At 46.4% G+C, this 27,815-nt stretch overlaps 1 protein-coding gene across 1 annotated transcript in view; it reads right to left on the reverse strand.

Annotated features, from left to right (window-relative positions):
• The window catches only part of TTC34 (tetratricopeptide repeat domain 34), a 183,494-nt gene extending 161,722 nt beyond the window's left edge, over positions 1 to 21,772 (reverse strand). Inside the window, exon 1 of the mRNA XM_063941789.1 lies at positions 21,623 to 21,772. The gene's annotated coding sequence lies outside the window, so the exon portion shown is untranslated. The remainder of the gene's footprint in view (positions 1 to 21,622) is intronic.
• Between the last annotated feature and the right edge of the window lie 6,043 nt (positions 21,773 to 27,815).

Genomic DNA, 27,815 nt, shown 5'->3' on the forward strand with positions numbered 1-27,815 from the left:
AATATTGTTTTTAGACCAAAAGTTTGCACCTAGGTCGCTGGATGACTAAGCTAAGTGACCCAAGTGGGCGGCACAAACACCTGGCCAATCTAGGAGTGGCACTGCAGTATCAGACAGGATGGCACGTTTAAAAACTATGGCCCAAAGATAACATAATGCAAAGAAGAAAAAGAGGTGCAATGAGGTCGCTGGATGACTAAGCTAAGTGACCCAAGTGGGCGGCACAAACACCTGGCCAATCTAAGAGTGGCACTGCAGTATAAGACAGGATGGCACTTTTAAAAACTAGGCCCCGAAGAGCACATAATGCAAAGATAAAAGAGGTGCAAGATGGAATTGTCCTTGGGCCTTCCCACCCACCCTTATGTTGTATAAACAGGACATGCACACTTTAACAAACCAATCATTTCAGCGAGACAACTGTGGCTCATCCTCAGATCCCCCCCCCTTCAGTGTTTACATTCTCATCCTCACAGAGAAATAATATTCAAACAAATAAAACCACATCACTTAGGTGTCAGTGGACTGCTTACGCTATTACCCAAAGTTTCTGAACCTGACAATGACTTATGATGAATGCGCAGCAGGTGACATATAAGGGAGTATGTTCTAAGGTGGTTAACATCCTTACCCCTACTTATTATGGATTGACAAAGGCAACAGATGGCGTGACACCTGTTGTCCGGATTTGTGGAGAAATAATTCCACACCGAAGAGGTGGGTTTTTGGTATTTTGCCCAGGTATCACAATGGGCTTATTTATCCCATGGACAACAGCTGTCTCCCCCGGTGCCTGATTTAAACAAGCCACATCACCATCAGAATCCTCCTCATCAACTTCCTCGTCAGCGCCAGCAACACCCATATCCTCATCCTGGTGTACTTCAACAGTGACATCTTCAATTTGAATATCAGAAACTGGACTGTGGGTGCTCCTTCCAGCACTTGCAGGGGGCGTGCAAATGGTGGATGGAGCCACCTCTTCCTGTCCAGTTTTGGGATTTGTGATACCATCTTAGAACGCACAGTTCTTTGCTGTGCTTTTGCCAGCTTAACTCTTTTCATTTTTCTAGCGGGAGGATGAGTGCTTCTATTGTCAGGTGAAGCTGAACCACTAGTCATGAACATAGGCCAGGGCCTTAGCTGTTCCTTGCCATCCTGTGTCATAAATGGCATATTGGCAAGTTTACGTTTCTCCTCAGATGATTTAAATGTATTTTTTAGGTCATTTTACTGAACTTTGGCTTTTTGGATTTTACATGCCCTCTACTATGACATTGGGCATCGACCTTGGCAGACGACGTTGATGGCATTTCATCGTCTATGTCATGACTAGTGGCAGCCGCTTCAGCACTAGGAGGAAGTGGTTCTTGATCTTTCCCTATTTTATCCTCCAAATTTTTGTTCTCCATTATTTTTCTGCCGTTATATAACAATATGCGGCACAGGAGAGAATACCCCTACACCACACAGGGCTTTACAGGATGTGAGGGAACAGAGCAAGGTTAGGACTTAGTGTTTGGTATCCAGATGTGCAGTGTTTTGAGATTACATTCCGGTTGTTATGTGCAGTTAATCGCATGTTTCTGTGCATAGATATGCGCAGAATTGTAATATTCACAAATACTGTACTCTTGATATCCGGCGGGAACCCGGTGGAAGAGACCTGCAAGCACACCTGGACCAAGCATTGCCCACTCATTCAAACCAACCTATGACCCCTCATGTACTGTACATGACCTGCCCCTTGACCTATAGAAGGAGAGCTTACATTTCCTATTGTATTGTATTTGGACCCATTGTATAAAAGAAAGGCTTCCTGGCCAGGCACAGTCTATTCTCTGAAGGTCATCTTGCTAAGACTGACTGAGTCCTGGATCCAGAGAGCGCTCGCGAACAAACGTATGTACTATTGGTTGTAGCTCTTCTCTGTAATTTTGTTGTATCTTTTATCTGTATCTTTTGAGTAAATACTGTTGATACGTTGGACCACAACATTACATTTAACTACTGGTGTCGCATTCCATTCTTGTTTGGGGATAAGGTGTATTCAGCCACACGTCGCTGCATTGTGTGCATAGCGTGTCGGCGTGTATACGCAACGCGCATACATATCTTAGTGGTTAATGGTTTACGTTTAGCGGCCGCAGCGGCCCGAACCACATTGTGAGTAGGTATTGCTTTTCCTTGTAATATAATCGAACTTTACAACAGCGGCACTGAACTTATGGCAGCACAGGACACTACCACTGGACTGGACTTGTACAGCAGCACTGGACTTATGGCAGCACAGGACACCAGCACTGGACTTATGGCAGCACAGGACACTACCACTGGACTTATGGCAGCACAGGACACTACCACTGGACTTATGGCAGCACAGGACACTACCACTGGACTGGACTTGTACAGCAGCACTGGACTTATGGCAGCACAGGACACCACCACTGGACTGATGCAGTACAAGGCAGCACCACTTGACTGGACTTATACAGCAGCACTAAACTTATAGCAGCACAGGACACCACCACTGGACTTATGGCAGCACAGGACACCACCACTGGACTGATGCAGCACAAGACAGCACCACTGGACTGAACTTATGCAGTAGCACTGGACTTATGACAGCACAGGACACCACCACTGGACTTATGGCAGCACAGGACACCACCACTGAACTGATGCAGCACAAGACAGCACCACTGGACTGAACTTATGCAGTAGCACTGGACTTATGACAGCACAGGACACCACCACTGGACTGATGCAGCACAAGACAGCACCACTGGACTGGACTTATAAAGCAGCACTGGACTTATGGCAGCACAGGACACCACTACCGTGACTGGACTGATGCAGGACAAGACAGCACCAGTGGAATGATACAAAAGAGCATGTTGTCACCCCACGCGCCACGCCACTTTCCCGCACAGACACTGAGGAGACACGTCCTCTCGCTACACTCTCCAGGACTGGAGTGAAGATGGCAGGCCGGGAGGTGCGAAATATACAAAGTCCGGATCTCGCGAGAATCCGACACTAGAATGATGACGTTTTGCCTCGTGAGTCTGGCGGGAAAACCCGAGCCGGACTCGGATCCGGACTCAGATTGTGACGTCCGAGGGGATTCGTATCTCTGAGATCCAAACCCGCTCATCCCTAGTTCAAACTGAAATCTGAATTGCAGTGTACAAGTAAAGAAGCCAGTATTTACCCTGCACAGAAACAAAATAACCCTCCCAAATCTAACTCTCTGCACATTATATCTGACCCTCCTGCAGTGCACATGGGGGCTAATTTAGACCTAATCCCTGCTGTGCTGACCGTTTAGGGGGCGCGGTCCGGGCAAAGCAGGCATGCTAGGACCATTGGGGGGGCAGGCTGCGGCGTCTGCGTGATGTCACACGCAGCCGCTGCGATCCGGCCAGTGACGAGTAGCTCTCTGCCAGCGTGCAGGAGCTGCGCTGGCTGGGAGCTACTCTTCCAGTACAAAAGCATCGCTGCTGTGCGCTGCTTTTGTTCTTGTGCGGGGGGTGGGGAGGGTGGGAGGGGGGGTCAGTCCTGACATGTGGGACTGGCATGTCTGAAGACTGATCGATTAGAGAAAAAGTTTGTTGCTGCGATCAGGTCTGAATTAGGTCCTCTGTCCCTACCTGAGGAAACTCGATGTTGGAATCTGACAATGTAGCATGTGCATCTTACTCCTCATACACATCTGTAACAATGTGTTCTCTCCTGCCCCAGCTGATGATAAAGCTGGGGTGGATTCTAGTCCAACATTGAGGGTTTAGCTTTGTTTTGGGGCTTTTTCCTATAGTTGTTGGCTATAGGTCCTGCAGAGGGCAGGCGTATACCCCTTTCACATCGCACAAATAACCCGGTATCGTCACGAGTCAGTGTGCGGAGGGAAAGTGCCATGTCGGAATTCCCGGGTCGCCTGACCTGGTAATTCAACCCGGGTTATAAGAAGGGTTATTCCCGGGTTGAATACCGGGTCAGTGGCTGCGTAAACGGATTCTCGGGTCGATGCCACCCGGGACCCGTTTACTAGATAGGGAGAGGCGACGCGGAGATGAGTTCACCTCCCAGCGCCGCCTCCACCCCCGCTGCCGGCTCCGCCCCCCACCGCTATGGAAACTGACCCGGCATACAGTATTGCCATGTCTGGAAGCCTGCGAAAGGGGTAGCAGAGTCTCCAATGCAGGATCCCACCCGGGAAGGACCTGTTTCCAATTCCCGGGTGGGATTCCGGCACTGGAGATCTGAAAGGGGTATGAGGTTCCTTTAGAACAGTGGCCCTCATTCCGAGTTGATCGCTCGCTGGCTGCTTTTAGCAGCAGTGCAAACGCTAAGCCGCCGCCCTCTGGGAGTGTATCTTAGCTTAGCAGAAGTGCGAACGAAAGATTAGCAGAATTGCGCGTGAAAAATTTCATGCCGTTTCTGAGTAGCTCCAGACCTACTCCTAGATTGCGATGACTGCAGTCTGTTTAGTTCCTGGTTTGACGTCACAAACACGCCCTGCGTTCGGCCAGCCACTCCCCCGTTTCTCCAGTCACTCCTGCGTTTTTCCCTGGCACGCCTGAGTTTTTTAGCACACTCCCTGAAAACGGCCAGTTTCCGCCCAAAAACACCCACTTCCTGTCAATCACACAACGAACACTCGAGCGACTGAAAAACGTCACTCGAGCTTCTGTAAAACTGCAAATTTTTGTGTGAAAGTACTTAGCGCATGCGCGCTGCGTGCCATGCGCATGCGCATAAATGCCGTTTTTTCACCTGATCGCTGCGCTGCGAAAACCGGCAGCGAGCGATAAACTCGGAATGAGCGCCAGTGATAGGCTACCTTGAAGCATACTTGCCTACTTTTGAAAAAGCATTTCAGGGAGATTGTGAAATTAACTCCTACAGTATAAGCGCGGGTGTGTACTGCTGCATCTGAGAGGTGTGTCATGAAAATGACTTACATCAAAACGTAAATGAGCCCCAAAGTTAGTATACTGTATACACATATACTGTAAGTGGCCATGAGAAACCTTATTTAAAATGAATGTAGCCATAGGGATCATTGTGCCTTATAACCAATACAGAGAAATGGCGCTGATGAACCCATTTGAATGTATATATCTCTAATTTATCTTTTCCCCAAGAATGTACCAGCTATATAATGGGGGTAATGTAAAATCAGGGAGATTGCTGGTCTATTCAGGGAGTGAGGGAGATTGCTGCTATTTCAGGAAGTCTCCTGCAGAATGAGGGAGGGTAGGCAACTCTGCCTTGAAGGGGGCACATTACCTGGCCCACTATCCTTCAAAAGGGCTACACATTGCTCTTAATCTCAGTGGTAAATTAAATTAATATATTTGATCAATTAAAGAGTCAACAAGGGTTAATGCAGCATAAATCAAGTACATGCAGTATGAACAGATGCAGACAGGACCTGCTTTGCACAGGGATAATAGATGTAGTGGTGGCAATCGGACTTGTAGTTCCACTAGCAGTGGTGACACAATGGTAAGCGGTGGTGACACAATGGTTAGCGGTGGTGACACAGTGGTATGCGGTAGTGACACAGTGGTAGGTGATGACAACACCGCATCTGTAGGTTCAGTGACACACAGGGGCAGTCATGGGCAAGTCCTACTCCTAAGGCGGAAGAACGTGCTGTAAGCCATGCAGAAGGCGCATTGGGTCACACATGAGCAGTGAGCGCGCTTTCGTTGCTATGGCAACGGGACCCACCAAGGAGGCAGTATGAGCGCTCTCCTCCAACAAGGCAGAGATTTTTGCACCATTTCTGCATATCACATGCACATCTAATGATATATTGTGTATTTAACCTCTAGGTTTCTAAGTCAATATTTGTTGAAAAGTATCATTAAATGGCACAAACGACATTGGGGTCATTCCGAGTTGTTCGCTCGTTGACTATTTTCGCTATGCTGCGATTTGTTGCAAACTGCGCATGCGCAAGGCACGCAGGGCGCATGCGCTTAGTTATTTAACTAAAAACTTAGCAGATTTGCTGTGGATTCTGCGGCGCATTTCAGTCGCACTGCTATTCGGTAAATGATTGACAGGAAAGGGGCGTTTCTGGGTGGTAACTCAGCGTTTTCCCGGTGTTTGCAAAAAAACGCAGGCGTGTCAGGGAAAAACGCGGGAGTGGCTGGAGAAATGGGGGAGTGGCTGGCCGAACGCTGGGCGTGTTTGTGACATCAAACCAGGAACTAAACGGACTGAGCTGATCGCAATCTGTGAGTAGGTCCGGAGCTACTCAGAAACTGCAAATAATTATTTAGTAGCAATTCTGCTAATCTTTCGTTCGCACTTCTGCTAAGCTAAGATAGACTCCGAGAGGGCGGCGGCCTAGCGTGTGCAATGCTGCTAAAAGCAGCTAGCGAGCGAACAACTCGGAATGAGGGCCATTATTACCACACCTTGCAAGCGTGACACGATGAGGATTAGTATTACATGCAATCTGTGTGTGCACACTGGTTTAAAAGCACCGCCCCTACAAAATACTTTACATTGTTGGCAATAATGACACAGTAACTGACAGGAATGCAGCATGTGTGTGTGACCAGTGCAAGGCAGTTATGCCTGTTCCTTGTTGCTAGTATAAAGTGTCTCTCCCCTTATCGTTCTAGTGCAAGTCTTCTACATTAGCAGTAAGCACAATAACAGCTGCCCCCAGGAGAGAGCATTGTATCCAGCACTGTATGCTCTCTCCCTGTGGGTTTTGCTAGCACATAATGCCTAATGCCGTCTCAGCTGTTGTCTGGACAGCTTATAAAGGGTTATTTAGGCATGATTTAAAAAACAGGTGAGTGTACACGCACAATGTAGCTGGTGTGTGGCCACTGCATTGTAGTGCCCCCCAGTTCACAATATGCTACATTTGGTGTCCCCAGATCACATTATGCCACACTGTAATACCTCAAGCTCACATTATGCCACACTGTGCATCAATTTTACATTATGCAACACAGTGCCCCCAGTTCATATTATCTCACATTTTAGTGGCCCTAGTTTACGTTATGCCACACAGTGCCTCCATTTAAAATTATGTGACACAATGCCCCAGATCACATTATGCCATCCAGGGCCCCAGTTCACAGAAAGCCACATTGTAGTGTCCCAGTTCACAATATGACACACTGTAGTATATTAAATATTATGCCCACTGTAGGACCCCCAGATTTTATGCCCACTGTAGTACCCCCAGTTCACATTATGCCAAAGTGTCCCAATATACACTGACAGTCACCTGCTTATCGGTTGGCATACTGGCACGGAGATCTTGAGCTAAATGTGCAGCATCTGTGTGGAGTTTGTATGTTCTCACTGTGTTTGTGTGAGTTTCTTCTGGGTGGTACATACTTCAAAAACATACTGGCATGTTAATAACATAAATATAACCCTAATGTGTGTTCACGTTATAAGAAATAGAAAGTGTAACTCCACTGTGGCAAGGATATTCAGTGATGCCACAACACCCATATAGTGGGGATTAAGAAGCCGGAAAGTATGATATGAAATGCATTGCAGTGATGATAAAAGCATAGATTTCAGTGTAGAAAAGATTTAAAGAAATAAGGGTTGATAAGTTAAATGTTTGATCAAAATTAGAGGTGTGCGATTCAGTTCTTTAGAAATCCAAATCCACCCAAATTCTGTGGATCCAGGTGGTCATTCCGAGCTGTTCGCTCGTTGCTGATTTTCGCTATGCTGCGATTTGCTGCTAAATGCGCATGGTACGCAGAGCGCATGCGCTAAGTTATTTAACACAAAACTTTGCAGTTTTGCTGGTGTTCGTACAACGCTTTTCAGTCGCACTGCTGATCGGTAAATGATTGACAGGAAAGGGGCGTTTCTGGGAGGTAACTGAACGTTTTCCGGGAGTGTGCTAAAAAACGCAGGCGTGTCAGGGAAAAACGCGGGAGTGTCTGGAGAAACGGGGGAGTGGCTGGCCGAACGCAGGGCGTGTTTGTGACGTCAAATCAGGAACCGAACGGACTGAGCTGATCACAATCTGTGAGTAGGTCTGGAGCTACTCAAAAACTGCAAAGAATTATTTAGTAGCAATTCTGCTAATCTTTTGTTCGCTATTCTGCTAAGCTAAAATACACTCCCAGTGGGCGGCAGCCTAGCTTTTGCAATGCTGCTAAAAGCAGCAAGCGAGCGAACAACTCGGAATTAGGGCCCCAAACCGAACCAAGGGATTGGGTATGGGCAGGGCCGCCATCAATAATTGTGGGGCCCGAGACTGACAAAATAGGCCGCCCCCCCTCCTGCAAGCCAACGTTGTGCGATCCACGGGCCCCCTCACTGCCCGGGCCCAGGACTCGAGTCCCCGCAGTCCCCCCCTGATGGCGGCCCTGGTACGGGATATGGGCAGTCAGGATGCCGGCGGTCAGAATACCTCCACGGGCATCCCGACTGCTTAAAATCCTGACAAGGGTGCTGCAGTAAACTAACCCTAATCCTAACCCTTCCCCTAACGCTAACCCTCCACTTCTGCAGCCCATTCCCCACAGCATAACCCTAACCCTCCTCAACATACTTACATTTGGGATTCCAGCGTCAGCATTCTGACAGCTGTCGTGATTCTGGTGCCTGTATTCTGACCACCGGGATCCCGCAAGATTCAGATTTTAAAACACTTGGTGGTTTTGCAAAACCGGAACCAAAACAGGACAATGAAATTAGCACCAAAACCAAAACACGAGACTCAGGGGCGTTTCTACAGAGGAGGGGGCCGGTGTGCACCCCCGGGTGGGCCCCCTCCTCTGCACGGCGCTGTAGACGGCGTAGTAGACTCCGGCACTGTGCCGGAGTCTACTGCGCATGCGCAGATCTCCGGAAACATGGCGCCCACCATGATCCAGAGACCAATTTGGCTACCGCGCATGCGCGGTGGCCATTTTGGCGGCGATTTTCACCGCGATTGCAGCTCCCAGCGCTGGACTCCGGCAAGGTAAGTATTAAAATGGGTGCAATGGATGCGGTGTGGGCCCCCCCTGGACCCAGGGGCCCGTGTGCATCGCACCCATTGCACCCATTATAGAAACGCCAGTGACGAGACTCCGCGCACGTCTCTAGTAAAAATGTAAACCAATAGCTCTAGGTACAGTACATGCACATTTCCCCAGGATTGTTTCTTCATTGTAACCCTCTGAGTGTTTATAACCTGCACAGAAGGAGAACATCAAACTGTCTATAACCTACACATTCCCTCCTGCAGAGCCGGCCCTAGGCATAGGCAAACTAGGCAATTGCCTAGGGCATCTGGTATGCCTAGGGGCACAAGCAGCTTCTGCTGATTAAAATGATATGCGGCATGCCTATATTCTGTATGTAGCATTTCGTATGCAGATACAGCCACAGTCGCACACAGTATATAGGTATGCCGCATATCATTTTAATCAGCAGAAGCTGCTTGTGCATCCTAGCCACATAGCAATGCAAATATGATGCATTTTCATAAGAAAAATAGGCACCCGACGTTAGCAGAGCTGCCAGTTGACTCACGGTAGGAACTATATGTGTCATTATGTGTATAAGGACATTAATAATGTGTAACATGTGTAATAGACACTACAGTATGTGTGTCATTATGTGTATAAGGGCACTAATAATGTGCGGCATATGTGTAAGGGACATTATGTGTGTCATTAATGTGTATAAAGGCATTAACAATGTGCGGCATATGTGTAAGGGAAATTATGTGTATAAGGGTATAAATAAGGGTTGGCATAATGTGCAAGGTGCATTATGTTTATAAGGACATTAATAATGTGTGTCATATGCGTAAGGGGCATTACTGTGTGGTATTATGTGTATAAATGCATTACCAATGTGTGGCATTATGTGTATAAGGTGCTCTACTGTGTGACGTAACAAATAGAAAGGGCACTACTGTGTGGTCTAATGTGAATAAAGAGCAATATGGTGTGGTGTAATGTGAATAAGGAGCAATATCGTGTGGTGTAATGTGAATAAGGAGCAATTCAGTATGATGTTATGTGAATGAGGGGCACTACTGTGAGGAGTAACGTATATAAGGTAAAGTGGTACTACTGTGGGATATAATGTGAATAAGGGACACTATCGCATGATAAATTGTGAATAAAGTTGCACTACTGTGAGGCATAATTTGAATTGGGGGTACTATTGTGTGGCCATGCCCCTTGCCAGCAAAAACACATACCTTTTTGGGCTGTGCACCGAATGTGCACACTGTTCTTATTTAAATTACAGGGGTTTAAAAAAAAAAAGAAAAAAAGAGGACTACTGTGGGTGGGGGGTGCTGGTGCTGGGGAAGGGGTGCAGGGTCAGAGGCGGAACTAGCAGTGGTGCTAGGGGGCACCAGCCAAAATCTTGCCTAGGGCATCATATTGGTTAGGGCCGGCTCTGCCCTCCTGCCAGGGGGATACGGTCGTTAGGTCGACACAACTTGGGTCGACAGTTATTAGGTCGACCACTGAAGGTCGGCATGGGCATTAGGTCGACATGCGCTAGGTCGACAGGTCAAAAGGTCGACATGAGTTTTTTAAAAAAAACAAACCAATTTTTTGGATTTTTTTCATACTTTACGATCCACGTGGACTACAATTGGGGACAGTAACCTGTGCCGAGCGCAGCGGTAGCAGAGCGAGCCATGCGCGGGGACACGGTGCACTAATTGGGGTTCCCTATCACTTTATGAAGAAATCGACACAAAAAAATTCCAAAAACTCATGTCGACCTTTTAACCTGTCGACCTAGTACATGTCGATCTAATGTCCATGTTGCCCTAATGCCCATGTCGGCCTTCAGTGGTCGACCTAATGACTGCTGACCTAAGTTGTGTCGACCCAACGACCCATATTCCTGCCAGGTACAGTAACATTTGAAGATCTTATCCCTTATACAGCGGGACAGCTGAGATATCACCCTGAGAGAGCAGTTCAGCTGGAGGTTACATTTCCACCACTGTGTGTATACAGGCCGTCACACCTTGTACTAGGAAATGTCACAGCAGGGGACAAAGGAAAGTGTTACCTATGTTTATTTACAACATTCTGAAGGACACAATGGAATAGAAAGAAGATGAAGATATCTCTTACATGAATGCATTGGCATATCTATAATGGGTGCAAACTGTAAGGTGTGTGGTGCACAAGGGCCCCTGGGACCAGGGGGGGCCCACATACCGCACACCCTGCACCCATTTAATTATACTCACCTCTCCGTTGGCCTGGCGCTGGCTACAGTGCAGCAAATATCACTCTAAAAATGAAAGCTGTGGCTATTTTCCGTTGATTCGCACATGTGCAATAGAGATATCCCCGGGCACACAGCACTAGCAGTTACTCCGATGGGGGGGGGGGGGGGGGGGGGGAGCAGGTACAGATTACCCGGGCTGCTGGAGGGGCACAGGGGGGGTCACAGGTCCGCTACCCCCCTCCCCAAGTGTCTGAGTATACATGTGCTGTGCCCGGCAGCGCCATCTTCCCAGTGATATCTTCGGGAAGATAATGCTGGCCACTAGAGAGCAAAGACTCTGGCACAGTACCAGAGTCTTTGCTTTCTAGTGGCCAGCGTCATCTTCCCAAATATCACTGGGAAGATGGCACTACCCGGGGATGAGGGACCCGCTTCGAGATCCCCCGTGTTAAAATGACGCAAAATAGTTTTGTACAAAAGGTTATAGTCACGCCAATTTTATTAAGCCACGCCCCCACCCCCTTTACTGGGGCCCGGCATGGCTCTCTACGCCCATGGGCGCAAGTGCCATGTTACCAGAGACCTGTGCATGTGCAGTAGATTCTGGCACAATGCTAGAGTCTAATACACCGCCTCTGCATGCCTCATCTCTTAAAGCGCCTCTGCATGTATGTCCTATATAAAACGCTTTTAGAGAAAGTCTATTTATTTATGTACAGACATACAGTTATACATGGTGTAATGATCCCCTTACTGTCAGCTCTCGGATTGCTTTCTAGGCTGCAGGATGCCGTGCCAGGTACTCAGGTGTCAGACTGGGGCATGTAGGGCCCACCAGGGAATGTAGTATTACGGGCCCGAGCTAAGGGTTGTGGCTAACCATTAGAGTCAGCCTACAAAGCACAACACCCCTTTATAAGGTAAGGGAGAGTGCTGTGTAAGGACTGCCCACTTTGATTGGCAAGAGGTCCTTGGTCCTACTTCACCATATTACTGACCCTCTCTAGTAAAGTAACAATGTATACTTTCAGTGCACAGTCTAGAACTTGACCCCTAGAGGAGGGAGTGGGCCCTCAGGCAATGAGGCCCACCAGGAGATTCCCCTGTACATCTGTGGACCAGTCCGACCCTGCAGGTACTCTGCCAGTCAAATACAGGTGCCACAAGGATAGCCTGGCGATCTGGGCAGCAGCACCACTTGCACATCCCTAGTTATGGCCCTGTTTGCTGTAAATGATAAATGATATTAGAGGCCACTGAGAAATTCTGCACAGTTCCATTTACTGTATGTGCAGTTACTCATTGGGCCTAATTCAGGTGCAGTTGTTCTTGCTATCCTTGACTTGACCATACGCAATAGCAATTATATGCAAATATGGGCAGAAGCTAAACTGAGCTTAGATACACCCACTGTTACATCATTTCCATCCAACAGCGTATAATTGCTGATACATTGGTACCAATGTCGCAAATCGGGTCATGTTGCAGAGTCTGAGTACCTCTGTAGATGTGCAGGCGGAGCTGCTCTCCCGGGATGCAGAGGGCTCTCCAGTAGTAATTATTGCAACTGATAATTTATGCAGGCCAATAAAACGTCATCTGAATGGCCATGACACTTCCTGTCACTCACTCTGCAACAAATTCCCTGGTGTTCTCAATTGCAACTCACTCCCTGCGCATGCGCACTGCGGTTCAGACACATGCGCAGTAAGAAAACATAGACCGATTTGCGAAAAAAGCCACTTTGCGACCGCATCTGAATTAGGCCCATTGAGCAGACAAGAAGGTCACATGCTGCTTACATCAGTCATGTGAATTTGCTTAGTAGTGGGTGGAAAGAATGCGCAGTGAATAAAGAATCTGCAGCAAACTATAAAGTTACCAATAGGGTACAAACACCAGTACCTAGGATTAGTTAATGATTGGAGGATGGAATCTATAGTAAGTGCTGTCCTTTAAATGATGTTCATATGCCCAAGCTAATGAGTCTGACGTGTATGTTATACACAGTTGACATACATTGTATTTAGAAGAACTAACATAAGGAATAAAGTGACACAGTGCACATACTGTACCTATATGTTAAAAAACTGACATATAAAATTACACATAAAATCATACAAGAGGTGACTGGGTACAGAGCTCTGTACCAATGGTTGAGGTATATTAGAACATATTGCACGGAACCTTGTAAACATATGCATGTAAACACTTTTGAAATGTTCCAATACCAGTGATTATACCATATTTAAAGTGCAGAAACAAATGGGAACTCCTAGCTCATGCTGTGCAGTGCATGTGGTGTGTGCCTTGATGAAAACCCATCTCCATTTTGGGCAAAGCTTGTGGTGTGTTTCTGAACTTTCTGGGATGCCTACCAGGAGCCTCTTGCACTACATGGTATGAGCGAGGAGTTCCCATTTCTTTCTGCACTTTAAATATGGTATAATCACTGGTACTGGAACATTTCAAAAGTGTTTACATGCATATGTTCTAGTGATGAGCGAGTTCGGTTCCTCGGAATCCGAACCCCCCCGAACTTCACCCATTTTACACGGTTCCGAGGCAGACTCGGATCCTCCCGCCTTGCTCGGTTAACCCGAGCGCGCACGAACGTCATCATCCCGCTGTCGGATTCTCGCGAGTTTCGTATTCTATATAAGGAGCCGCGCGTCGCCGCCATTTTCACTCGTGCATTGGAGATGATAGGGAGAGGACGTGCAGCGTTCTCTCAGTTTCTGTGTTCAGTGTGCTGCAAATATCTGTGCTCAGTGTGCTTGCAAATATCTGTGCTCAGTGTGCTGAAAATATCTACGTTCTCTGCCTGAAAAACGCTCCATATCTGTGCTGCACTGTAGTATATAGTAGGAGGACAGTGCAGAATTTTCCTGACCAGTGACCACCAGTATTATACAGCAGTACGGTACAGTAGTCTACTGCTCTACCTACCTCTGTGTCGTCAAGTATACTATCCATCCATACCTGTGTGCATTTTAGTTGTGCGCAGTATATACAGTAGGAGGACAGTGCAGAATTTTGCTGACCACCAGTATATAATATATAGCAGTACGGTACAGTAGTCCACTGCTCTACCTACCTCTCTGTCATCAAGTATACTATCCATCCATACCTGTGGTGCATTTTAGTTGTGCGCAGTATATATAGTAGGAGGACAGTGCAGAATTTTGCTGACCACCAGTATATAATATATAGCAGTACGGTACAGTAGGCCACTGCTCTACCTACCTCTGTGTCGTCAAGTATACTATCCATCCATACCTGTGGTGCATTTTAGTTGTGCGCAGTATATATAGTAGGAGGACAGTGCAGAATTTTGCTGACTACCAGTATATAATATATAGCAGTACGGTACAGTAGGCCTCTGCTCTACCTACCTCTGTGTCGTCAAGTATGCTATCCATCCATACCTGTGCTGCATTTTAGTTGTGCGCAGTATATAGTAGGAGGGGACAGTGCAGAATGTTGCTGTGACCACCAGTATATATATAGCAGTACGGTACAGTAGTCCACTGCTCTACCTCTGTGTCGTCAAGTATACTACAAAAGTTCAGTAAAATGACCCAAAAATCAAAATTAAAAGCGTCTGAGGAGAAGCATAAACTTGCCAATATGCCATTTAAGACACGGAGTGGCAAGGAACGGCTGAGGCCCTGGCCTATGTTCATGGCTAGTGGTTCAGATTTACATGAGGATGGAAGCACTCATCCTCTCGCTAGAAAACTGCAGTGCCACTCCTAGATGGGCCAGGTGTTTGTTTCGGCCACTTGGGTCGCTTAGCTTAGCCATCCAGCGACCTTGGTGCACCTCTTTTTTTCTTTGCATCATGTGCTGTTTGGGGACTATTTTTTAAATTGGCCATCCTGTCTGACACTGCAGTGCCACTCCTAGATGGGCCAGGTGTTTGTGTCGGCCACTTGGGTCTCTTAGCTTAGCCATCCAGCGACCTTGGTGCACCTCTTTTTTTTTTTTGCATCATGTGCTGTTTGGGGACTATTTTTTGAAGTGCCATCCTGTCTGACACTGCAGTGCCACTACTAGATGGGCCAGGTGTTTGTGTCGGCCACTTGGGTCGCTTAGCTTAGCCATCCAGCGACCGTGGTGCACCTCTTTTTTTTTCTTTGCATCATGTGCTGTTTGGGGACTATTTTTTAAATCGGCCATCCTGTCTGACACTGCAGTGCCACTCCTAGATGGGCCAGGTGTTTGTGTCGGCCACTTGGGTCGCTTAGCCATCCAGCGACCTTGGTGCACCTCTTTTTTTCTTTGCATCATGTGCTGTTTGGGGCCTATTTTTTAAATCTGCCATCCTGTCTGACACTGCAGTGCCACTCCTAGATAGGCCAGGTGTTTGTGTCGGCCACTTGGGTTGCTTAGCTTAGCCATCCAGCGACCTCCGTGCAAATTTTAGGACTAAAAATAATATTGTGAGGTGTTCAGAATAGACTGGAAATTAGTGGAAATTATGGTTATTGAGGTTAATAATACTATGGGATCAAAATGACCCACAAATTCTATGATTTAAGCCCGAATCCAAAACGCGTCCGAATCCAAAACACGGCCGCGGAACCGAATCCAAAACCAAAACACAAACCCCGAAAAATTTCCGGTGCACATCAGTACTATTCACAAGGTTCTGTGCAATGGGATGCTTTCAATATCCTGGCTGTTGGGATACCGACACCTATTCTCCCTTTTGGGGTGTCCACGACACCCCAAGGAGGGAGAATAAATAGAATGGCGTGGGTAGCGCGCCACCGTGCCTGTAGTTTGTCGCGCACGCAAGGGGCTCTTTTGCGCTTACCCCGCTACCGTCATTCCGCGGTCAGGATTCTGACCGCCAGGATGACGGGCACCGGTATATCGATACCAACCCCTGTGCAATATCTTCTAATATACCTCAACCGTTGGTAGGTACTAGCTCTGTACCCAGTCACCTCTTGTATGATGTTATGTGTCATTTTATATGTCAAATTTGAACATATAGGTCTGTACACTGTGTCACTTTGGGCCTATTTCAGACCTGATTGCACCTCTGTTCATTTTCAGGGGTTTGCGATCGGATAGTCACCGCCCAGCCAGGGTGATCCTACGCCGTGTGAAAAGCTTTGCAAATGCCAGCCAGCTGCAAATGATTTTTCCAGTCTGTGCGCGGCCCAGGACCAACTTCTACAGTGCGAAAAAAACAGGCTGACCGGACCGGAGCTGGCGTCACATACCCTCCCTGAAAACGCTTGGCCACGCCTGCGTTTTTCCTGACACTGCCCAGTTATCACCCCCAAACGTCCGCTTCCTGTCAATCAATCTGCGTTCGCCTAGCGATCAGAAAAGACGCAGGATTTTTTTGCAGTTTGGCATAGCACCTGCGCATCAGGATCTGTATGCATGCGCTGTCAACTGATAATCGGCCACTTTGCAATTTCGCACAGCAGCGATCAGGTCTGTATTAGGCCCATTATACCCTATATTAGTGCTATGTCAACTGTGTATAACATATAAGTCAGACTCATTAATGTGGGCATATGAACATCATTTAAAGGACAGCGCTTACTATAGATACCATCCTCCATTCATTAACTACATCAATCATGTGCTCAGAAAACAAGGCAGAGTCTCATTGCAGGTGTGCCCGCAGTCACATGATTGATAGCTGCAGCCAATGTACAGTAAAAGAATATTTCATTTATATACATACTGTCATTTGAACTGGCCGTACGCCGGGACCACCAGCCATGTCCCTGCCCCGGACTGCTGATACCCTGAGCCGGCTCTGCACAGTTCCCCTCTCTCCCCCAGCAGCTAACTTGTCCCGTATCTGTTGCGGCCGTGGTTCCCACTGCACATGTCGTAGACAGGATTATTTACAGATTATGTACAACAAACATCAATGGACAGGCTCTATGGACATGCATTATGGGGCCTATTACTCAATAGGTCCCTTTTAGCGGGACTGGTCTTTCTGCTTTACTGTTTAAAAACAAAAAATTCTAATGATAAAATAAATGTTTTTAAACAGTGAATAACTATCTTGAGACTGCGATAACCACCACAATTCTTGTTAAATACGCGACGCCATGTAAAAGGAAGCTAAGCGTGCACTGGCCCTGATGCAGACTTGTGTACTACTAATTAGAGATGAGCGGGTTCGGTTTCTTTGAATCCGAACCCGCACGAACTTCACTTTTTTTTTCACGGGTCCGAGCGACTCGGATCTTCCCGCCTTGCTCGGTTAACCCGAGCGCGCCCGAACGTCATCATGACGCTGTCGGATTCTCGCGAGACTCGGATTCTATATAAGGAGCCGCGCGTCGCCGCCATTTTCACACGTGCATTGAGATTGATAGGGAGAGGACGTGGCTGGCGTCCTCTCCATTAGAATAGATTAGAAGAGAGAGAGAGAGAGAGAGAGAGATTGTGCAGACAGAGTTTACCACAGTGACCAGTGCAGTTGTTGTTAAGTTAACTTTTATTTAATATATCCGTTCTCTGCTATATCCGTTCTCTGCCTGAAAAAAACGATACACAGCAGTCACACAGTGTGACTCAGTCTGTGTGCACTCAGCTCAGCCCAGTGTGCTGCACATCAATGTATAAAAGCTTATAATAATTGTGGGGGAGACTGGGGAGCACTGCAGGTTGTTATAGCAGGAGCCAGGAGTACATAATATTATATTAATTTAAAATTAAACAGTGCACACTTTTGCTGCAGGAGTGCCACTGCCAGTGTGACTAGTGGTGACCAGTGCCTGACCACCAGTATAGTAGTATATTGTTGTATACTATCTCTTTATCAACCAGTCTATATTAGCAGCAGACACAGTACAGTGCGGTAGTTCACGGCTGTGGCTACCTCTGTGTCGGCAGTCGGCAGGCAGTCCGTCCATCCATAATTGTATAATTATATACCACCTAACCGTGGTATTTTTTTTTCTTTCTTTATACCGTCGTCATAGTCATACTAGTTGTTACGAGTATACTACTATCTCTTTATCAACCAGTGTACAGTGCGGTAGTTCACGGCTGTGGCTACCTCTGTGTCGGCAGTCGGCAGGCAGTCCGTCCATCCATAATTGTATTATTATAATATATACCACCTAACCGTGGTTTTTTTTTCATTCTTTATACCGTCATAGTGTCATACTAGTTGTTGTTACGAGTATACTACTATCTCTTTATCAACCAGTGTACAGTGCGGTAGTTCACGGCTGTGGCTACCTCTGTGTCGGCAGTCGGCAGGCAGTCCGTCCATCCATAATTGTATTATAATATATACCACCTAACCGTGGTTTTTTTTTCATTCTTTATACCGTCATAGTGTCATACTAGTTGTTACGAGTATACTACTATCTCTTTATCAACCAGTGTACAGTGCGGTAGTTCACGGCTGTGGCTACCTCTGTGTCGGCAGTCGGCAGGCAGTCCGTCCATCCATAATTGTATTATAATATATACCACCTAACCGTGGTTTTTTTTTCATTCTTTATACCGTCATAGTCAGTCATACTAGTTGTTACGAGTATACTACTATCTCTTTATCAACCAGTGTACAGTGCGGTAGTTCACGGCTGTGGCTACCTCTGTGTCGGCACTCGGCAGGCAGTCCGTCCATCCATAATTGTATTATAATATATACCACCTAACCGTGGTTTTTTTTTCATTCTTTATACCGTCATAGTCAGTCATACTAGTTGTTACGAGTATACTACTATCTCTTTATCAACCAGTGTACAGTGCGGTAGTTCACGGCTGTGGCTACCTCTGTGTCGGCACTCGGCAGGCAGTCCGTCCATCCATAATTGTATTATAATATATACCACCTAACCGTGGTTTTTTTTTCATTCTTTATACCGTCATAGTGTCATACTAGTTGTTACGAGTATACTACTATCTCTTTATCAACCAGTGTACAGTGCGGTAGTTCACGGCTGTGGCTACCTCTGTGTCGGCAGTCGGCAGGCAGTCCGTCCATTTATAATTGTATTATAATATATACCACCTAACCGTGGTTTTTTTTTCATTCTTTATACCGTCATAGTCAGTCATACTAGTTGTTACGAGTATACTACTATCTCTTTATCAACCAGTGTACAGTGCGGTAGTTCACGGCTGTGGCTACCTCTGTGTCGGAACTCGGCAGGCAGTCCGTCCATCCATAATTGTATTACAATATATACCACCTAACCGTGGTTTTTTTTTCATTCTTTATACCGTCATAGTCAGTCATACTAGTTGTTACGAGTATACTACTATCTCTTTATCAACCAGTGTACAGTGCGGTAGTTCACGGCTGTGGCTACCTCTGTGTCGGCACTCGGCAGGCAGTCCGTCCATCCATAATTGTATTACAATATATACCACCTAACCGTGGTTTTTTTATACCACCTAACCGTGGCAGTCCGTCCATAATTGTATACTAGTATCCAATCCATCCATCTCCATTGTTTACCTGAGGTGCCTTTTAGTTCTGCCTATAAAATATGGAGAACAAAAAAGTTGAGGTTCCAAAATTAGGGAAAGATCAAGATCCACTTCCACCTCGTGCTGAAGCTGCTGCCACTAGTCATGGCCGAGACGATGAAATGCCAGCAACGTCGTCTGCCAAGGCCGATGCCCAATGTCATAGTACAGAGCATGTCAAATCCAAAACACCAAATATCAGTAAAAAGCCTCTTTTTTTCTTTGCGTCATGTGCTGTTTGGGGAGGGTTTTTTGGAAGGGACATCCTGCGTGACACTGCAGTGCCACTCCTAGATGGGCCCGGTGTTTGTGTCGGCCACTAGGGTCGCTTATCTTACTCACACAGCGACCTCGGTGCAAATTTTAGGACTAAAAATAATATTGTGAGGTGTGAGGTATTCAGAATAGACTGAAAATGAGTGTAAATTATGGTTTTTGAGGTTAATAATACTTTGGGATCAAAATGACCCCCAAATTCTATGATTTAAGCTGTTTTTTAGTGTTTTTGGAAAAAAACACCCGAATCCAAAACACACCCGAATCCGACAAAAATAATTCGGTGAGGTTTTGCCAAAACGCATTCGAACCCAAAACACGGCCGCGGAACCGAACCCAAAACCAAAACACAAAACCCGAAAAATTTCAGGCGCTCATCTCTAACTACTATAAGGATATTTACGCAGCTGAGCGGTTATTCACCGACTGCGCATGTGTCGAAGCCATAGTACGCATGTCCGCGATGGTGTTGCAAAGGTGTACACGGAACGGTTTTATTCGCAAAGTGATTTACAGACAGGGACTGTTTAGACAACGGGGGTGCGGTGGCTTAAATACAGGCATGTCTAGGCTGTTTTTGGGGGGTGTGGGTTGATATATAGACAGTGTCAAGTTAGACAGTCAATAGATAGACACCACATGTAAGACAGACATTAGGTCGACAGGGTCAAAAAGTCGACATGAAATGTTAGACAGTACAAAAGGTCGACAGGATCAAAAGGTCGACATGAAAATTGACGACACAAAAAAAGGTAGACACCATTTTTTTTTTTTTTTTTTGCATTTTTGTGGTTTGTGTGGATAGTTTAGTCATCTGGGACCACCAATTGTAGTGAAGCGTCCTCTCGCCACGCTTCGGCATCCAACCAACTCTATGCCGACATGTATAGAGAAGGTATGAAATAGTCCAAAAGCATGTAAAATTAAAAAAAACCTGTGTCTACCTTGTTTATGTCGACCATTTTATGTCGACCACTTTTTTCTGTCAACACTGTCTGTCTATCATCCGGATACTGTTTGTCATCCTGCAACTGCGATCCCGTAACCTCCTGCAATTAATGCTGCATTGCTAAGTCTAATTAAGTACACTGATGCACAAACACACTATATTATAAATGTTTTTCGAAAGGTTCAGAATCAAAACAAATATTACTTGTTACGTGTTACACCGCATTGTGCAAATCGCACCATTAAATTAAATAAGCGCCATAAAATAAAAGTAGTTTGCACTATAAAGTCACCTTAGAGAACAAAACGTTTAATTTCTCAGGAAGGTTGTACGATTACTAGTTGCCAAAAATATAATGGCGTAGCAAAAGTATGAGACCCATTAGTGACATAACTAGTCACTATTGCCACAATTCCACATCCTCAGGTTTTCCAGCTTATACCTTTGGGATTCTCAGCCCCCCTCCCCCCCGTCCCCCACCCAGCAATATTCGTTATCCTTTGTCTCATTATCTCCCTGTTTAACTGCTCATTATTAATATTTATAGCCCCCAGCCTGTGTTGTATTTTTGGAAAACAACATTATGTAATAAAACAGACCAAAATCAAAATCAAAAAGTTCAATAGATCACGGTATTCTTTTTTTGGGGCGAAGACAATGACACAAAGCCCAAAATTTTAACAATGGGGACCAGCTTGTTAGTTTGTTTCTACTCACATGCAGATCATAGTCCTCAGGGCTTGTCCTGGCTGCAGCCCCATGACTTGCTGCTTCTCAGTGCTTTAGGTTTAAGTCTTGCTGTAGTGTATAAATGTAGATGAAGTATATAGTACTTGTGATCCTTATAGTGTATAACAGTATCCTGGAGCAGCTGCTGGAATGAGCCCTGCCCACTTGTTCCGTTGCCTTGGTGACCATAAACACTAGGCCAAGCTGCTGTATTCAGCAACACCCCATTGCTTCATGTCCCTGCTGGGACAATCCACAAACCTCTGTGTCACACTAATAAAGGACTGCGCACAAGAAAGAGATTTTGTTTATTTCATACAATTTTTTGTCACTGCATGCACTTGTTTTTTGGTTTGCAATTTTTTTTTTTTTTTACCAGCAGCCTGTTTTTTGCTTTGTTTTTTTTTACCAGCGGTCGAAGATAAACAAACAATTTAAGTGTGACTTTTTTTTTTTTTTTTAAACTATGAAACTGCATTTCTCTTTTAAATCGCACCTTATGGCCTTCAAATTACTTATTTGCTTATTTTCACCTCCCCATTTTAAATTTAATCTGAAGAAAAAAATGAATGTTCAATAGGGAATAAAACACAGAATACAACAGGAAAAGGACAAACAGTGGGGTAAATTTACTAAGATAGGAGTTCTATTTAAGATGGGATGTTGCCCATAGCAACCAATCAGATTCCAGGTATTATCTTCTAGAAGGTGCTAGATAAATGAGAAGTAGAATCTGATTGGTTGCTATGGGCAACATCCCATCAGATTCCAGGTATTATCTTCTAGAAGGTGCTAGATAAATGAGAAGTAGAATCTGATTGGTTGCTATGGGCAACATCCCATCTTAAATAGAACTCCCATCTTAGTAAATGTACCCCAGTGTCTGAGATGACAAAGATTTACTTCCAAATAGATAAAACAATAACATTCTGGCCTGTCCAGGCCTGCAGAACCATTTCACATTCACGTCTGTTTCTTTTTTCCTCAGTAAATTTTCCTCAGTAGGGTAGATTTACTAATCTGGTTGCTATGGGCAACGGCTACACTTTTCATTTTTAAAAGCTTTATTAAATCTACCGCTGTGTATCTATAATCCTACGGGACGATTCCTCAAACATATATTTGCCTTAAATCATGAATAAGGCAAGTAAGGCATGTATTAAGGGCCCCATACACTACCGCGACATGTCAGACGGACATGTCGCGGGCGATCACCCCCGGCAGCCTCCCGGGGGGCAGGATCGCCCACGATACATCATATGCTGTCCTTTTGCATGCAATGTATCTTGGGCGATCCTGGTCGATCCCAGCCACACCTGCGGGGTCGGACCAGATAGAATGTGCAGCACATTCAATCTGGAGGATCCGATCCGATGCTCTCGGAGACCCGCATCGGATCGGATCGGAAATGCCTCCAAAATGCCCGATTTCATCCGATATATCGGGCAGAATGCCCGAAATAGCATGAAATAGGGCATTATCGCTCTAGTGTATGGGGCCCTTTAGTCTCTGGGCTATTTAACAATAGGCTATAGCAGAAAGTACTGTATGGCAGAAAAGCAGCTACTGTACCTGCAAATACCTCAATAACTTTCTATCAGGACAGTGGGTTGTAGTTATGTGACTCATATGGCGCTCATACCTCCCTCTACATCCCACCCCCTTAGAATCCCGACAGTCGGCATGCCAACTAGAAGGGACTATTCCCACTCATGGGTGTCCACGACACTCACAGAGTGGGAATAGAACCTGTGGCGAGCCAGCAAGGGGCTTGTTGTGCTTGCCCACTCCCGGCGTCGGCATGCTGACCGGCGGTCTCCTGACCCCGGGTCACGCATACCCATAGGCGTGCGCACAGGCACCCGCTTATGTGCGGCACACACCACGCCTGCTGCTGCACAGTGGAGTGGTGATTGCCGCGGTCCGCCACCGAGCCCGGCTTGCTGCTCTGCACTGGCTGAAGTCCGGTGCGCCTTCTCTCCCGGCCCCGGCCGGGCAGTTCCTGCTGCTTTAGAGGGGTCTTTCTAAAAGTGGGCGTGGCCACTGGGGTCCATGATTAGGCCACACCTGCAGCTTTCTCTGGGCCCGATGATCTGTGTGCAGCCCTGCCTTCTCTTGCTGGTGCAGGTGGATCTCTAACAGCAACCATTCCATGGTGCTCGGCCAGGAAAGAGAAGGTAAGGTTTGTGTCAGTGTGTATGTCAGTGCATTTGACTGTGTGTGTGTGTGTGTGTGTGTGTGTGTGTGTGTGTATGTGTGTATTAGGGCTATCTTTATTACATGTGTCACCTTTCTCCCTGTGTAAGGCTTTCTGTTACATTGCTCAGAGTGTGTCTAGCATTGTGCATCTTCTCTGAATATTGAGGCACATAATAGATGTCATTAAAAGTACAGGATGAGACTAAAAGAACTGGTGTGCAATTGTGTTGCGCGCATGCATATTCATTATTCACACAAACGCTGGCTGAAGCTATTTGCAACACGGCATTCAGTGCAGCTTGCCGTGATGCGTATGCTCGTGGGTACACACTGCGAAAACAATGAGGCTGGCTACATCTGTAGTGGCGGTGCTAGGGGCATCAAATTGATTAGGGACGGCTCTGGGCATAGTGTGAATTTGGCTCATACCGTTAGGCATAATGTGAATTTCAGCTCATACTGCGTGGCATAATGTGAATTTGGCTCATACCGTGCGGCATAATGTGAATTTCAGCTCATACTGCGTGGCATAATGTGAATTTGGCTCATACCGTGTGGTATAATGTGAATTTGGCTCATACCGTGTGGTATAATGTGAATTTGGCTCATACCGTGTGGTATAATGTGAATTTCGGCTCATACCGTGTGCTATAATGTGAATTTCAGCTCAAATTGTGTCGCATAATGTGAATTTGGCTCATACCGTGTGGCATAATGTGAATTTGGGTCATACATTGTGGCATAATATGAATTTCGGCTCATACTGTGTGGCATAATATGAATTTGGCTCATACCGTGTGGCATAATGTAAATAAGGGGCACTACTGTCGGTAGCTGGTGAGCATGGGGACATGTGTGACAAATGCTGGGTCCTGCGGAGGAGAGGTCTGATGGCATAGAAAGAGGCAGATGTGGCTCTGATGGCACGTGTTTATTTTAAACTGTACTTGTGTTATATTAAAACTCAAATGTTCGGCCCCCTAAGTCTCCCATACTTTTCAGAATGTCCAACTCAAAATTAGGGTGTAGGTGCTTGGGGTGCAAGGGGTGGGTGGTGCATATGCACCTAAGCCCACCACTCTCTAGTTCTGCTGCTGGGTCAGAGATAGATTGGGGAAGTGTAAGCAGCGATAGGCTGTAGCGGCAGTTAGGACTCAGGATTATTCTGTAGCAGACAGTCAGTACCGGCTGGTAGTCACACCATTTTGTTTCATTTTGTTTCTCTGGGGTATATTATATCTTCTTTATTATTAGGAACTAGGGAGAAATTAAAAAAAGCCATGTGATTTTACTGAGAGAATGTAAAATAGTGCTAGACATGTCCCTATGTGGTGCTAGACACGCCCAAAAGGCGATGCTAGACACGCCCCCTCCTGCGGTGCACCCCCTAATAAAATTAGCTGCGCACGCCTATGCGCATACCCAACCCGGACAGTGTACTGTGGTAATTCATTATCTTCTAAAAAAACTAAGCTTTTCTCACCATGACAAATTACCGCAGTTCGCGTGATCCCATAGCTGGCGCCATCTTGCCAGTTGCAGAAATTTTTTTTTTCTAAGGAAAATATTTAGTATAAGTACAGTAATACACAAGGCATTGTGTTCTCCTGCACACCCCCCCCCTCCCCCCTCCCCCCCGAATCTGCTCAGGAGCACGAGGCATGCACCTTCTTTGGTGCAAAATAGATGCATGCAACCACCCCACCCATATCACCAATATTATTTTTCATATACACTAGTATATTTTTCATATACACTACAGTATATTAATCAAACTCTGGACCAGAAAGGAGGTAAGGCTTACTTACCTACTTTTCCGAAAGCCATCGCTAGGCAGTCCCTGCAGGTGGCAAGTTTTATTGGGAGGGCAGCAGTCCTGCAGCCCCTAGATAAAATCTTGACTAATATTTGGGTTCAAGCAAAATAATTATTCCATTTACGATTTAATTTGTCTGACTCCTTTCTTTAATGTTTACTACCTACATTGAAATCTTTCTCTGTCATGAATGATGACACTATGGGCCTAATTCAGACCTGATCGCAGCAGCAAAATTGTTGTCTAATGGGCAAAGCCATGTGTAGTGCAGGTGGGGCAGATATAACATGTGCAGAGAGAGTTAAGCTGGGTACACACTGGCAGATATATCTGCAGTTCAATCGATCTGCAGACCTATCTGTAGATGGTACACACTGACCAATCACCACTGCCATCTGCAGATATATCTGTTGCAGAGGACATTGGCCAATTAATCTTTCCTCTGTACACACTGGCAGATTGTTGTCATGAAATGATCCAAATATTCCTGCAATTTACATAATGGGCTGGCTTTCTAAAGGGTACACTCTATCTCTCTCGTACCATCCGTCTCTCTCTCGCTCCCTCGGTCTCCCACTTTCTCTCCCTCTCTCCGTCTCTCACTGTTTCTCACTCCCTCCATCTCCCACTGTCTTGCTCCATCTGATTCCCACTGTCTCTCTCTTTCTCTCTCTCTCTCTCTCACTCCTTCCGTCTCCCACTGTCTTAGTCCCTCGGTCTCCTGCAATCCTTACTGTTTCTGAGGAGACAATATATAAATAAAATATAACTACTGCGTGGAACTGACTCCATAAAACCCCTCAGGGCATATGTTGGCACCCACAGGTGACTGCTCTTGCTGGTCGGGCTCCCGCAGATCATGGCTCCCGCTAGTAGAGGCTCCCAATTTCAGTCATGGTCTACCACTGTGGAATAAAATCTTATGGACATAGAGCCACAAATTATTGTGTATGTACACAGGTGCATACATTTGACCTGAGATTTATGCTCCTACACACCGATACAATTTATCTATCTACCAGGTGTATATATTACGCACTCGATACATCCAGATTTATTTCTTTATCTTATGCTTGCAATTGAGCAGGCTGAGAGTTATATGATACAAGCTAATATATATAGTTTTTTTACAACAATCCAGTTACTACACTTAACACTGCCACATTGCATCATTGATTGTTGCTTCAAGTTGAATGTGTATGATTTTATGCATGTGTGTATTTTGTCTTAACAAATACACACTGGCTATGTCTCTTGCTGGCCAGGGCTCCTGATGGTCACAGAGCCCGCACCACCACCCTCACCGCCACTGATGGTCACACAGCAGCAGCATCTTCATGCCCCCCCCCCCCCCCCCCCGGGCCCCCCCCCCCCCTTTTCCCTGCTCCCTGTGGACCAGGAAGGGGACTACGTACCTGGCGAAACCTCCTCAAGGGAGCTGCAGACCTGAAGGGGAACTGTGAACCCGGCGGACCTTAAAGGGAACTGCCGACCAGGCGGAACCGAAGAGGAACTGCGACCCTTGCGGTGGTGCGGTATTGGCAGACCTGGAAGAGGACTGTGGTGACGGCAGACCTGGAAGGGAACTGCGTGCCCGGCGGACCTGAAGGGGACCTGCGGCGCCGAAGGAACTGGAAGAGGACCCCAGCTTGTCTCTCAACAGTGCTTGGAGCGGTGACCAAGGCATCCCCCAGGTAACCCGGCCAGCAGCAAGAACGCTCCGCTCCCTGCCAGCAGTGTACCTAGCAATACTACGACCTGGCTGAGTCATGTATTTACATAACCCAGCCCACCTAATGATGGGTAGAAAGGCTGACCTATCGCGGGTAGGCCATACACACATAGCGATGTACCAATATATCTGCAGATATATTGGTCATCGGCTGTGCTGCAGGGCCGACGCGATATGTCTGTGAACGACGTTGTTCACAGACATATTGTTTGTACACACCCGCCGATCAGTTAACGATATATTGGCCGATTAATTGATCGGCCAATATATCTGCCAGTGTGTACCCACCTTTAGATTTGTGTTAGAGATGTGAACTGGACTTTTTTCGGGTTTTGTGTTTTGGGTTTGGATTCGGTTCCGCGGTCGTGTTTTGAATTCCGACGCGTTTTGGCAAAACCTCCCTTAAGAATTTTTGGCGAATTCGGGTGCGTTTT

Source organism: Pseudophryne corroboree, chromosome 10 (genome assembly GCF_028390025.1).
Source record: "Pseudophryne corroboree isolate aPseCor3 chromosome 10, aPseCor3.hap2, whole genome shotgun sequence".
Lineage (NCBI taxonomy): Eukaryota > Metazoa > Chordata > Amphibia > Anura > Myobatrachidae > Pseudophryne > Pseudophryne corroboree.